Below are 15,090 nucleotides of genomic sequence, written 5' to 3'. Positions count from 1 at the left end.
CTGGAAACTTTGATATCACCAACAGGATTTCATCAGAACCTGATACTTTCTCCTTTAACATAACTTCCAAAATACTTAGTTCCCAGGGTAGTGCCCCAGTATCAACATCTTCACTGTATGATGCTTAAAGAAACTTGAACTCTGCCTCATAGTCGTCACCATTGGCAGCTTTAACCAAGAGGGTCTCCATCTGGGCGTAGGAGCTGAAGCTTTCCTGGTTATAGCCCAGATCGATATCATTGATGATAAGATAATAGCCTCATTATAGACCCGTTAGCAGTTTGAGGATAACTTTTGTACATTAGCACCAGCCTCCAGTCTGGCCGGAGTGCGCCGCTTTCTTGGAAGTGTTGGTTCACCAACCAAGCCTTAACTCTTGCGGGCAACATTAGCATAGAAATGGTCGAAGCTCTGATCAGTGCGCATTTTTCTGAGCGTCTCCTTTGTTAGATTTGGCGCTTTCCACTGACAGCAGCCATCTTTGTACCCTGAAGAGTCTTAGATAGATTTTGGGTGTGGGAATAAAGCCGCTCTCCAAGATACAAACCAAAGAAAAACTCAAATCGTTCCATTTGGACCTTACATCCTATCATCCTTGCACGCACATCGGGCTGTGATCGTTCAGACAAGCAGATATCCCACTCTTCCACTAGAACTGCATAGTTCTCAAGAATTCTTCTGAAACAACTGGCTCTAACCGTCCACCTTGTAGGGAAAAGTCTAATAATTCCACGGGATCTAGTATCCTCGTCTTCCGTCTCCAGATTTTCCCTTGAGCTGTTGAAGTGAGGATTCACGCTTTGGTGAAAATTTGATCAGGGTGACGATATCCTTGGCAATATCCATTGTTTGTGACAACAATTTATATTTACAGGTCATATCTTTCACACTTTTGAAAAAGCTCGTGATTGTTATTGACATTCCGCACGGAGAACGAAGAAAATAGAACGACGTTTGAGCTACAATAGTCAACGAGCAGGCCACTAAAAGAATGTTTGCAAATATGGAGTTAGTGAGGCTTGTGGGGCAGGGCAAATCCCCCTAGTCCCGCTCATCCGTGTCTGTCATACAATAGGAACGCCTGTCAAATAATTAACTGCTGCCACCATAGTAGCTATGCTGCCACTCAGATTTACCCGGCCTTTGACTTGAGGCAAATGTGCAAGAGTAGACGCGTTTTATTACTTTCTAGTAACAATATCCATTCTGTCCATCTCAACTGGAGCCCTAGAAAACAAATTCTAGCAATAAAAGAGCCCCTCCCCATCTTCGGTCTCTGGATCTATTCTGTCAATATGCGCGCTTGTTATAATACTGATAAGTGGAAAAATAATTTAAATTAGAGGATACCAACCACGCAGTCTTGTCCAGAAAATGATCTGATGTTGATTGATGACCTTGTAATTGCAGGTTGATGTCTGTTAGGGAAGGTTCTGTCCCTGTTTAAAACAGAGACGACAAGGCCGAAAAAACCATACCCTGTTCAGCGGCACGTTCCCGTAGAGTCCAAATAAGGGAGTAGCCTCTCCCCCGCCCCGACGCAATTCGGGAAAGAGCTCTACAATAGCTTCCAAGAAACAAAACACACAAATATATTTTCGTTAGCAATTCTGCTCTTAACAATTTTGATGGTATTTCTAATTTGCAGGGCGCGTCGACTATTAGATTGAAAGTTGTGACTTTCAATTTCCTAAATCACGTGGTATTTTTTTGTGGTTCCTGATGACGCACCTTCCTTCTTTTCATTACCTAGCCAAGTGACGTCAATTTCTTGAAGCAAGGGTCAGTAAGAAGAAAGCCTTAGACATTCACTGCGACCTCTACTCTTGTGTTATCTTTCCATCTCAAGACGCCAAAGTTGTCTCAACACCGCAGGAGAGACGTCGTTGCTACAGATGGTGCAAATGTACTTAGTCTCAGGTTCTGATTGGTTTCGCAGGAAAATAAAGCGAGACGAATGTGGCGTTTTACCGCCTCAGATTTAATGTAGAATCATGTATCATATGTAAAAATTTTAAGTCATTGCAATAAATTTGTCATGAGATATTTTATTCTCAAAATTGTCGAAAATTTACCAAATCAGCTTCCCAAATGATCCTTGTTGCACTTCGTTATACCTGGAAAGCGGTTTGGACACGACTCTCTTACGAACCCCAGATCACACTATTCTTTGGATTCAGTAAATAAAAAAGTACTCAGTACATTCGTCTGTGGAAAGAAAATCTTCCCATTCATGTGCTGTAAGTTTTTTTCTTTTATATTTATAGGAAAATTGCAAATAATTAGAACGTCGAGAACAGCTACGAATCAAGAAATGTCTTCAATGCGTTTGAGGGCCGAAAGCGCGAGCTTCTAAGGGGAGGGGTACGAGGGTTGTCTGAATTTGCATTTCGTGCGTTTTGAAATAACAGATCACCCAGCAGTCACAGAATTAAAACGGTCCATTTCATTAAGTTTCATTTCAAACTACGCACTAAGCGAGTCAGGACGCAAGCAATATTTGAGTAATCAGCTAGTCTAAATAAGACTCTACATGTACAGTGCACAATAGTGAAGTCTACTTGCCTGGCTTTGAACTGGTCAGGAAAGATCGTAATGTTAAGGGAAGGAATGGAGGTGGTGTTTGTATTTGCTTGCCCACGAATCTTAACAACCGAATACGTGACGATCTAAACAGCGATGAGTTGGAGTGTCTGTTTGTCGAAATCAGTAAGCCACGGAGTACACCATTCCTATTCAGTACCTTGTATCCACCCCAAACTCGCCGCCTGAACTTTACGATGAGTTCGAAAAGGTAATTGCCATAATTGACGCCGAAAACAAAGAATTATATATACTTGGAGATGTCAACTGTAATTTAAGCCCGAAGCAAATGCATGTATTTCTTCCTTTCTGACAAACATTTTTGATAGATATGGTCTAAGCCAATCAATTTGGGAACCAACACATGTCACTTCAGTTTCTGATACTTTTATTCATTTATGCGTAACAAACTAAGGTTTTTAAAAATCAGGTGTCATCCACCTAGGTATACGTGATCATACACCGAATGTAACTATGGCGTCCAATTTGAATTGCCATTGTTCTGGACTCACTAGACTGTTCTGGACTGACTAGCCTCGTCTTCACGTGGAAATACAAATGTGTGAGAGGCTAGTCAGAGGCTGGAAATTACATGTGTGAGAGGCTAGTCAGTCCAGAACAATGGCCACTCAAATTAGACGCCATAATTTGCATTCGGTGTATTCCCTTGTTTTCTTGACACGTAAGGCACACTACGACCGTAAGGGTCTTCGCACGATTGATACGCGACACTTTAAGCACTTTGACAATAACAAGTTCTTAAGAGATTTGTATTCTGACCCAAATGACATGTGGCATGAAGAGAAAAAATGTTTCTCACCTGTGTCGACAAACACGCACCACTCAAGTTGAAAAGAATCCGTAAAAAGCGATGTCCATGGATTAGTAGTGATGTACTGAGCAAAACGAGAGGAAGAGAATTCCTTAAAAGGAAGGCAATTTCTTCCGATGACTCGGCCACATGGGATCAATATAAGCGTGCTAGAAACCGGGCAAATAACGCAGTTAAGCTCGCAAAGACACTCTATGTTTCTACCAACCTGGAAGCTTACATAGGAAATTTGCGAAAAACGTGGAACGTAATTGACGAGTTAACCTCCCGTACCAACGGCAAGACGTTCAATATCTTGGAAAATATGAAAGCTAACAATGAGGTAGTTAGTGATCCCGTAGGCGTAACGGAAACTATTAACGAACACGTTACTAATATTGCATACGTATCAACAGGAGATAATCCAGCTTTAGAAGTAAATACTGAATTATACCTGGAAACTACTGATAAATCGTTTTCTTTGCAAACCCGGCAAGATTTCCATATAACCCCATACCCATACCCCATACCCCTCCCGGTTAGCTCAATCGATAGAGCGCTGGACTGATGTGCGGGAGGTCGAGGGTTCGAGCCCCGGCCGGACCAACACTCAAGGTCTTAAAATAATTGAGAAGAATATGCTGCCTTTCTATAACATCAAGAAATGGTTTAGATATTCTAGTCTTCTCGGATAGGGACGAATAAATGGAGGTCCCGTCTCCTGCAGGGTTAGGGGTAGGAGACGTTAATTTCCCACGCACGAGATTACTGTGTAATGGATGTCCTCCCCTGGGGTGGGATGGGTGGGTGTTGTCTTACGATTTATGAGCCTCTGGCTCGGGCAATATGGGCAACCATGCCCCACGCAAAGACATTAAACTTGATTACGAGAAACATACTTCATTATGCCTTCAATTCGTGGACAAAGGAAAGCAGAGGCAAAACAACAGATTTCCTTTGGGACTACGGCTTTGTTTTTGATTGGTGGGGGTTATACGGAAATCTTTTTGCGAACCCTAGTATTGATACATTATTAAGTCTTTTAAAGAAAATTGATGATAAAAAAGGCACTGGCCTTGATAAGATTCCGAGAAAGTTGTTCAAGATGGCTGCTGGTATTATCGCACCTTCGCTTACCACTATATTTTCAAACTCTATTCTCACTGGGATTTATCCAAACGAATGGAAATCGGCTCAAGCAACTCCAGTTTTAAAAATGGTCCTAAATCGGATCCTAACAATCATAAGCCGATTTCTGTTAATCTGATAGTTGCCAAAGTTTCTGAACAAATTGTTTTCAACCAACTCTACCATTACGAAATGATAACAAATTACTCTCAAGTTGCCCATCGAGGTTCCACTTCTTACATAGTACTCTTACTGCTTTGCTTAAGGCGACAAATGATTGGTCGGTTGCCATCAACAATGGTTTACTAGATGGCGTAGTTTTCATTGACCTTACTAAGGCATTCGACACTATTATCGCGAGATTATCTTGCGTAAAATGTCATTCGTGGGTGTTGACCAGGCAGCTATCAGGTGGTTCCTGTCGTATCGAAGCGGCCGAACCCCAAATCGTAATCTAAACAGCAAGAGATCAACTGCTCGCGATCTCGGGTGCGGCGTTCCACAGGGAAAGTCGCACCCTGCCGCACCCTTGCTTTTCCCAATTTATAGTTATGATCTCCCCAACTGCCTGCTAGCCGCTGCGCTAAGGATGGTTGCTGAAGACAAGAACATTCAGTTACGCTATCGGCTAAAACGTTCACGGATCTCAAACAAGTCTCAACCCCTGAACTAAGTAACTTAAGCTTTGGGCTTAAAGCCAACAAGCTTAGTTAAAACATTGCCAAACAGAGTTAATGATAACTGAGTCAAGACAGAGATTATCTGTCCAAAATGAAGACGTCGAAATAAGAATTGACAACCAAATCATCAAAAGGGTTGGACATATCAAATCCTTGGGTTTTACAATAGATGGTTACCTTACTTGCTGCAAACACGTTGAAGAAATAATCAAGAAGGTATCCTCAACTATAGGTGCCCTCAAAGAAGTGCGACCCTTTAAATGATCTTAGTCAGTTTTAACTTGTAATACTCAACTGACGATTTTCCGTATTACAAATAAGCCTTACTACTACTAATACTGGTGTTACTTTTTTACCCTTTTTGTGACAACTTACCTTCGTGGTAAAAGGACTTCTGCGTCTCGTGGTGGGAGAACGCACGCACCCGTCGCAACCCTTCTTACGGGCCTGCTGGCCGGCAAAAGAAAAGGCAAAAATTTCGATTCTCACAAAGGTTACTTTCTAGTACATAAAAAGACTACGTCGAAACGACAAAAGAAAAAATAGAAGTAAACTTAAGGGTTCTATGCTTCTGCTCGAACTTAGTAAAGGTGAAAGATTTAGAAAGGAAGTTCTCTCCACGTGCGGATCAAATTAACCCCGACGGAAAAGTTTTAATGTGGATGCTTTAACTCTTGCAATTAACTAAGAGTATGAGAAAATTTTTTGAAAAGAGAGGCCTTGAGACTATTCAGAGCAAACTCTTCGGCGTAAATACGCTAAGGGGCTATAAATATCCTTCCCTCATAGGAGCCAAAACTCATTCAATCGTGAAAGCGGAGTTGAACATTCAACCAAGCAAGACCTTTTTGGTATTACTATCTTGAACCTACCAGAGTTTTCGATTTTTTCCCTACCTTCTTTTTTTTGTTCTTTCATCTTTTACTTTTGTACTTTATGTTTTCTTTTGGGTCAGCCACAGCCGTGAACCGTAGTTACTAAGTTTTTTTACTTACTTACTTGGTTACTTACCGTACTTACTTACGCATGTGTACATGAATGGATGTATCTACACTCATGTGATCGTAGGAACTCTGACCTCATTGCATTTTTCCCAAGGTTCGTCGGGTTTCTATTCATAAGATCTGTTGCCACACGGTTTAAGATCAGATTTTAATCACACCCAACATGACTCAAGGAATATAATGTAATTCATTGGTTGCGTTTCCTTTCATCTCTTCAGGTGAGTACAAGTATCATAAGAGGCTTCTCTTTCTACTAAGTATTTAAAACCAGTGCAAAGAAGTTCCGCATCACTTAAAAACCGTAGTTGAAGTAAATTATGCGGGTGCTCTTGATGCGTAATTATGCTGTCCATATTCCCTCATTAGTTTTTATTTAAGGTTTCCCCCTGAGATTCATAACATGTTTTATTAAAGCGAAGAAATGAAATTATTGAAGTTGAAGCTACGTTGAAGTTGAAGCCAGAGTGCCTGGTTAGAATTGATCCAGAAACAGAAAATATCTACTGAATTATGCAAATGATTCAAACGTTTAGTAGAAAGTAAAAAAATTGCGAAACTGTCTCGAGAAAGCCGTCGCCAATTTCTCGACGGTGAAATGCCAATTAACATAACCTTAGAAAAGAGGAAAAATCCGGAGAAAGGCAGATGGAAAACGATAGCATGGTGGCAAAAACGGCACCGTTTTCCATACACGTGGCCTGCCTAGTAACTACTGCAAGTCACGTCAACAAGACCGTGGCTTTGAAAGTTTCAAAGTAGCCATCACTATATTCATAGGCTTAATTTTCCAAACTTAGCAATCCTGATGATAAAAGTGTCTCAAATGGCTACAGCCTTATCACTGTGCCGATTTCTGAGGGTTAGAAATTGTAAAACCGAACCACAACCGTTTGGCATGGCGGCCGTACTCTTGCTCGTCGAGGAAAAAGAAAAAGAAGTCAACCGCGGATCAACTCAGGATCAGAATACGTTATCACTTGCACTAAAACATCTCTCTAGCTAGTATACATGAAGTTAAGAACAAGAGACATCGTTTTCCGTTAGCCCAACACAGTTAATTAATGAAGATTTATTCAGTATCATTTTCCCTCTCGGTTTTCCAAACTTCTTGCTCTCAGAGACTTAAAATCGCGTGGGGTATGAAAACATTTTAATCATGATTTGTAGTGAAATGTTTGCTGCGATCACAGTTGTCTAGTCTCAATATATTGTGTCGACGATCAGTTATTGATTATTTCCATTTTGATCCATCAACAGGAAGTTTAAGCGGGAGAAAGTCACGCTTCAGCTCTAGCATCATGGCCACCGTTATCAATGCTAGATTGCAAAGGATTTGGAACGAGGATTGGGCGAGAAAACAAAAGGTAATATTGCACTTCAAACTTGCGGATGGCAGACAACTTTTTATTTTTGAAAAACAAATCACAAGTGAAAGAAAATCAACCCGAGGAAAACAATAAGAAATGGGTAAAAGTGTGACCATTGACGTCAGACTAGTTTCCAGGAATGCGCCTTAATCTACCTCAAAGGTAGAATATACAAGTGGACCGCTAACTTATAATCTGACAGCTTGTTTGACCTACGATCGTTGTTCTTTAGCTTCAGGTAAAGTTAAATTATTTCTTTTTACGAGGTTCCTCCTTAAGTGCGTTTTACTTAGAGGAGTCTTAATACGTGAACGCCGACTACGAAGCTGAAAAATTCTTCGCTGCTACCTTTCGAACAACTCGATATGAGAACGCACGTGCAACGACAAGGGTAGTTTGGGCAAAATATGGCTTACTCGTGGAAACCCATATATGAGATAACAGCGTAAAGTGGAGTTTTTTGTTTGCTTTTCACTAATCAGCCGCCAGAATAGGTCTAAATCAACACGTTACCTTTAACCAAAAGCCAGTTATAGGCTGCTGCTAAAACCCAAAACAAAACGAAGGACGTGTTTTACGCACCATTTCGAAGCAGTTTGTCTAACGACTTTTTCTAAACTTTCCTTTAATTTTCTTCATCAATCATTTCTGAGAAAATACAATTAAAAAATGGATCGTGAAACTCGCACAGAGATATGACGGGCTAATTTCACCCCACAAGCCCCACTTATGCCTTTACTGGTGTTTGAATATGCGCAGTCCTCCATCGGTTCACGTTACAACTTGTGGTAGCTGGAAGCAAAGGTTTTCATAGGTAATTAAAAAAAAAAAAACAGAACAAAAAAACAAAAACAAAAAAACAAAACAAAAATAAAAGCTTGACAAATAATATTACGTAGTTAGACTCCAACACATGGAAGAATGTAATTTACCTTGAGTACCGACTGAAACGTGATCCGCATGTTGCAGGAATTCGGGCTAGAATTCGCAAGGCGTTAATGGCTAATGCTATGCGCAGTACAAGATGCGCAGTGTAATATCAGGGGAATCACCCTGAGGAACTGGCGCGTAAACGATGAGAGATGAGAGCGAAAAATGCATTTGAAACAGTCATGAACTCGCTACTTTGGTTACAGAATTTTCCATTATGATAGAAATACAGGCTATAGGGTTCTTGGTTCTTCCACCACCTTAGTGTTAAAGGTTTTTCTTTTGTTTTAGATTGACACCAGCTACCATGGACCGTCATCGAAAAACACCGGAGGAGAATGATGATGATGAGGTACCATTTTATGAACAACCTGACTGACTCGACTATATATATATATATTTTTTTATTTGAAACCATTGCGGTTACGTCAGAGTTACATTCATTATCCTGCACAAGATATTTAGATGTGTCGCGTTACGTGTCTGCCGAATTTTCTCCTTATCGAACTAGAATTCTGTATTAACATGCGTCAAACTTTAGAGATGAAAGGAAATATTTCAGGGTGATGGATGGATCACGGAATAACCAAAGTCCCTCACCAAAATCGCTCTAGATTGTTGGCTTCATCTGCTTACAGTTGAGAGTGATTGAGAAAACAGGCATTTAAAAGACCTGGATTGGCGAACTGAGAATTCAGTTCACTGTCAGTTAACTCAATTGAGATTCTCAGACTAAGATATGTTGAAAAACATATCTTATCAGGGCAATACCAATAACAGTTTTACATTTCTTAACATTTCTGTAGTTTGTCTTGCATGCAAATTCACTCACAGGGTGCTATACTTGTGGTTAAATTGGTCTAAATGTCTTCAAGTGTAGATCGTTGAAAAAATCACCTACGATTCGAAAAATTTAACAGGTTATTTGTTTAGTGTAGAAAGAAATATGCCTTCTCCTTCTATTTTTTAAAGTAGTACTCTTTTAAGTGTAAAGGGCTGCATTATATTTTATACCAGTGTACCTCTGTGTAAGAAGCAATTTCACGAGACACCAAAATCTATCTATGTTTAATCTGCAAAGGGCAATGCAGCCCATCTCGGCAGATATACCCACACCTCCCATCCCAGGGAAGGACATCATTTAAACATTCCTAGACTAAGGTTAGATTGTAGCAAGATGTTGTTTTATTACTATAATATTGTTGTTTGATTTAAAATATCAATTTGACTGCATGTTTTACTTTTTAATCCTATTTTTATTTGTACTTCAAATTGATTTTAACCTGTAAGTTTTGTTAATTTATTTTACATATTCATCTATTTTTGTTGATTCTTTGAGTTGTTTATTTCAACTGACAGATGTAGTATTTTAATATGGGGTCTCCAATGATGAAGGTTTTTTTTTTTTTTTCAAAATATGAAGAGTCATCTTCCTATAACGAATCTAGGTATCTTCTTGCCTAAGGTCACAATAAAGTGAACCAGCGAATGCTTTAACAAATTAAGGCTCTGATTTGACCACCTACCATACACCTCTCCAGGCCCTGGTAATTCTTACTACCCTTGCCAAGTTCCACAAATTTCTGGCAACACCTCTAAAATTTTGAGGGGAAAGATTCCCTACAGTGCAAGAAAATAACACAGGGAACTTAGCTTTTCATAGCACTGAGACACATTTTCCCAGGAATTGATAATTTTATATAAATGTTTTTATTTTTGAACAGGCAACGACTGTCCACGGAAAAATTATCCCTATTAACAAAGAAGCGCAGCTTGCCCAGTTGCAGCAATTTATATTGAAATTTAAAAAGGCACTGCAGTTTGGATTAGAAGTGCTGGATGTCATGGAAGGCAACCCTATATCTGAACCAGATCCTCAACCCCAAGAACAAGGTGTGTGTAATTGACCTGATCAACACCTCTCTTTATTCACCATTTGAAATAAGACAGGTTTTATGTAACCATCACCAACTGATGTGACCCAACTAAAACCCAGCTCTCAATAAGTGCGATAACAAACACCACAGTAAGGGTATTTCCCATGTTAGATCCTCCTTTGTTGTATTTCCTGCCAATTTTTTGTCTTGTGTTCATCAGCACTTACATATAATTTGTGATTTGAAAATGTCATGCAAACCTCTCTCTGTCATAGTGTCTGATTGTGCTTCTAGTCTCATGGGGAAATAAGTTCAGAGAAGATTTTGAAGGTGGCTGTTGCTTGCAATTTTATTACAAAGTACTGCTCTCTTGACTTGAAAATTTGATGTTGAATGTGTGTGCATGTTTTTAATATGCATGGAATCTTCTTAAACCATGACTTTGGCTAAATAATGTTCAGGGCCGGGTTGTTCAAAGGTGGGTTAAGATAACCCAGGGTTAGTGTGAAATTTGATTTAGTTCTAAAAGCTTTAAAAGACCGTTCAGTTTAATTCCATTTATCTACAATTTGATGATTGGGTGTTCTAAAAAGAATTGGGAAAATTATCCCAAAACGGCTTTTTAACAGAGAAATATAGAAACCTGGATTAAAATTTAACCTTGGATTTGTGCTAATTGGCCTTCGAGCATCTGGGCTCAGTATTGTTGCCAAAGGAATGGGCACTAATTGAGAGGAGGGAACTTGTTTAAGCATAGGTGCTAAATTGGGAAATTCAATACTCCTGTTCTATCTTAGTGGGCATCTTTTTTGCAACACCACATTTTATTACAGGGTTGGGGTTTATCCAAGCTCACCTAATGTTTCCTTTTTATTTTCATCAGGTTAAAATCCAAAGGATTGGTGGCTTTGGTGCAAAGTAATATTTACTTAGACATGGTTTCATGCTACTCTGGTGTTAAGATTTAATAACCCCTGATGAAGGCAGAGGTGATTAAATCTTTACACCAGAGTAGCATCAAACCATGTTTAAGTAAATATTATTTTGCACTAGACAGGATTGTTGAAACATTGGGTCGATGAATTATTATTTTCCTAGTTACATTCATTAAACGTTTAAATCAGAGTAGCATCAAACCAAGTCTGATTGTCCACCTGGTTGCTGTGTGAACTTAAATATATGTAATATTTACTTCTAACATGTATCATTTGGTTGTTGAAAATGTTGTATTATTTTCTGCCATCATTTTAGAAAATGTACTTATGACCAGCTTTTGGCTGTGATTTTTTCGTACTGTTTTGAAACTATGGCTTAGCAATAAAATTAGTGATTTTTTGTCTCACAAACTGTAAGTTGATTAAAATAGTAAAATGCATTTTTGCGATTTTTTATGTCAAGGGGGGTGGGGGATAAGGTGCAACTGGATGGGCTGTATCACTCAAATGTAGACCTCTAAAATTCTGTTTATCTGGCAAATTTTACTCTTTACTTTCCTTGCGCTGCAATTTTTGACAATAATCTAATATTTCTTCATTTCCATGTATGCTGCTTTATAGCTCTCCTACTCCTCAAAAGAAATACAATTTACATTTGTGTCATTTTACAGAGTTAAAAACTGTTCCATTGCAATTCATTATCAAACAATTCCAGTATAAGATGATTTGGTTCATTTGGTTTCATCTATAACATACTTTCGTAACTGCAAATAGTATCATCTGTTCTGCAGCAGAAAGCTCATAAGTTTACAGAGTGAAGTAAAGTAAAAAAGATCTCAAAGGTGTTTGTTAGGAGCAAAGACTGCCGTTGTAACAGGAGTTCCACAAGAATGGTATGAAGGAGTAAATTAAAGTCAAGTAGCTTTATTGGTACATCCAATCAAAATGGGTCTTCCATACCAATTACAATAAAATGTAATGTAAACAATATAAGCATTTAAAAAGTGATAAGAACTTACATTACCGTATTATAATTCATTATAACACCTATTGAAACGGTCAATGGCTTAAAAATTCGTCAAGGGCACGACCTTCAATGGCATTCTTAAAAACATCAAATGACTCCATGTTTGTTAAGCTTTCTGGAAGATCATTCCAGAGCCGAGTAGCACTAGCCCTATATGAGAAGAATCGCTGACCTGTTGCTGATCTAAAAAATGGTATATTTAGCTTATCTTTATTCCTAGTATTTCTTGTACGCACCTGGCTTCTTGTCGTGAACTTATTTCACAAGAAAGGCGGGGCTAATCCCTTTATACATTTAAAAGCCATTAAAGTGTCTCACTTCCAGTTGTTTAGCCGCCAGCAACCAGTGAAGTTCCTTTAGTATCGGCGTAATGTGATCATACTTCCTTGCCCCAGTGACGATCTGTGCAGCAAAATTGTGAACTTTTTGAAGCCTAGCGATGTTCTTTTTTGTTGTACTAGCCCACATGGATGAACAGTAGAAAAGCTTGCTGAAGACTAGTAAATTTATCATGGTTATAAGCGTAGACCTATCAAACAAATGTTTCACACAATTGATTTGTCACAGGCTACCTATACATTTAGATACAACTTCGGTCACATGTTCGTCAAAATTGAGGCGAGAGTCCACGATGACCCTCAAATCTTTTGCAGAACAAGACGGTAGTATCTCTTTGTTGAGTAGCATAACTCCAAAGCCCTCCGGCATGTGAGCTAACAACTGAGGGGTTCCAAGAAGCAATAGCTTAGTCTTACCTTAATTAGCAAGCTGTGTGTACAACACCAGGCGGCAATCCGCTCTAAGTCCTCGGACAAATGTTCCACAGCCATGGCTGTCTCCCGGACAGGAAATGAGAGATAGAGCTGGGAATCTGTCCCTAACTCTTTAGCGAGCACAGGTTAGTGACAGCTGGGAGATCATTAATATAGATATTAAAAAGGGCCGGCCCCAAGATCGACCCTTGGGGTACACCGTAAGCTACATGGCGCGGACCTGACACCTCAAATCCAATTCTCACCCGCTGGTTCCTGTCCGTTAAATAGCTTCTAAACCATTCCATGGCCTGCATAGAAACGTCCAATTCTCGAAGTTTACGTAAAAGGATCCCATGCTCGATGCCTTCGACAGGTCCAACAGAACCAATGCTGTGACATGCTTCTGATCCATTGCTTCGAGAATCATATCAGACATGAAAATATGAATAGGGCGGGGGGGGGGGGTGAAAAAAATAATTCAGTGCTTTCCTTGATTTGTGTAACACTTAAGTTTTATCTCCATTAAGGTCAAACATGTACATGACAGCTGAAAATCTGGCACCCAACCAACCATGCTAAAAGTACATTAAGCACTAAAAACAGTTCCTGTTGCGACTGATATATTGTCCTTCTCACGTCTTAAGTGCCCCATTTCTATGCATCTGTCTGTGCAGCAGCTTTGTTGGGCAACAGGAAATCATTTGTTTTCCAAGCCATTTGAGCCACTCCATCCTAGCCTGCGAAGCAAGCCCTGGTCTGATATTGAATCGGTCTGGGGAAGGGTCTGAGCCCTTGTACACAGGTTTTTTGTATCGGTAATCACATGATTTCAAGTGCAATTTGGAATAAATAAGCACAATTAAATTTTTTTCAAAGACTAACAAAATTGTAGGAGCCCATAGGGCGAGTGCAATTTGTGGTCTTTGAGAAAATTTACAAGTGTTTATTCAATCCAAATTGCACAAGAAAAATGTGGTTATGTATTGAAAATATACATGAAAAAATACGAGGTAGCTTATCATAATTATGTAGAAGAAAAGTGTGCGTATCATGTGCAAAATTTATTTATTCAAACCCTGCAAGTGACATTGACCTTGACATTGACCTTGACATTGACCTTGACCAGTCATTCTGACCAATCAGAATGTCTGGTTTGTTACTTTCTTTGCACTGAATTGAGGGTCTTAATGGGGTTAACCGATAGGCGTAAAATGACCAAAAATTTATTCGATAGCCGTAAAAATTGAAAAATTTTAACCGTTAGCCGTAAATGAGGTCAAAAGAGGTAACCGTAAAAAAAAATTGTTCCCTAAATTTCTTAATTTTAAGGAAGGTGCTAAACTTACTTATGACCTGTTTCATTTCTTATTTTGCTGACTTTGACTCCGTACATGTTGTACATGTGGTTCATACGTTTATAGACCAAGCTCGTTTCAAGGACCCCCGGTAGTCTCCCTTGACCTCAATTGGCCTGCGTTTTGTAGGACAAGTTGATAGCTTTTTCTCGGTTTTCAGCTGACGTCATTAGCTTATGCAGATTAGATTTCCGCCATGTTGGTGCCCAAGCGAGGTGTGAAATTGTAGGGAAATCTATGCCATTTCTAAGCGCTCGCGTTCAAAGTCCTCAAATAATTCATCTTACTAATGGATATTTCCGAAGAAAGCGACCCAAAATCACACGATGAGGTACCAGTACTTTCATCCTACGTAGATAACCTCGAAAGCCACGTCCGAGAGCGCCATTTGAAGAAAATTTCTGTGGTTGGCGTAGATCCAGCGACCATACCGAGCGAGCAGTTCAGCTCGGAATGTTTGCCACCTATAGAAGTCTTGGACTTGCTTTCCTATTTATATTTAGAGACAAGCTACTACACAAACAAGCAGTTTAAGGCCTTCAAAAGTTTGGAAGCGTACAACCAGATGGTTTCTGGTTCCGTTGCGTCCGTTCAAGGGAAGGAAATCGCCGGCAGGATTGTTGTTGTGGCCAAGGTGA

The 15,090-nt window shown here is 39.5% G+C and overlaps 1 long non-coding RNA gene across 2 annotated transcripts; it reads left to right on the top strand.

Moving 5' to 3' along the window:
* The first annotated feature begins 6,304 nt into the window (after nt 1-6,304).
* On the top strand, nt 6,305-11,755 carry LOC148725624 (uncharacterized). 2 transcript variants are annotated; one of them, XR_015990707.1, is made up of 5 exons: nt 6,305-6,424; nt 7,464-7,570; nt 8,795-8,855; nt 10,228-10,396; nt 11,264-11,755. It is a non-coding gene; the product is annotated as an uncharacterized LOC148725624 (long non-coding RNA). The 2 variants fall into 2 exon arrangements; XR_015990708.1 differs by lacking the exons at nt 6,305-6,424; nt 7,464-7,570 and adding an exon at nt 7,728-7,811.
* The last annotated feature ends 3,335 nt before the right edge of the window (nt 11,756-15,090 follow it).

This window comes from Stylophora pistillata, chromosome 8 (genome assembly GCF_964205215.1).
Source record: "Stylophora pistillata chromosome 8, jaStyPist1.2, whole genome shotgun sequence".
Lineage (NCBI taxonomy): Eukaryota > Metazoa > Cnidaria > Anthozoa > Scleractinia > Pocilloporidae > Stylophora > Stylophora pistillata.
The sequence above is the reverse complement of the archived record's forward strand: the minus strand, read 5'-3'. Positions and strand labels throughout refer to the sequence as shown.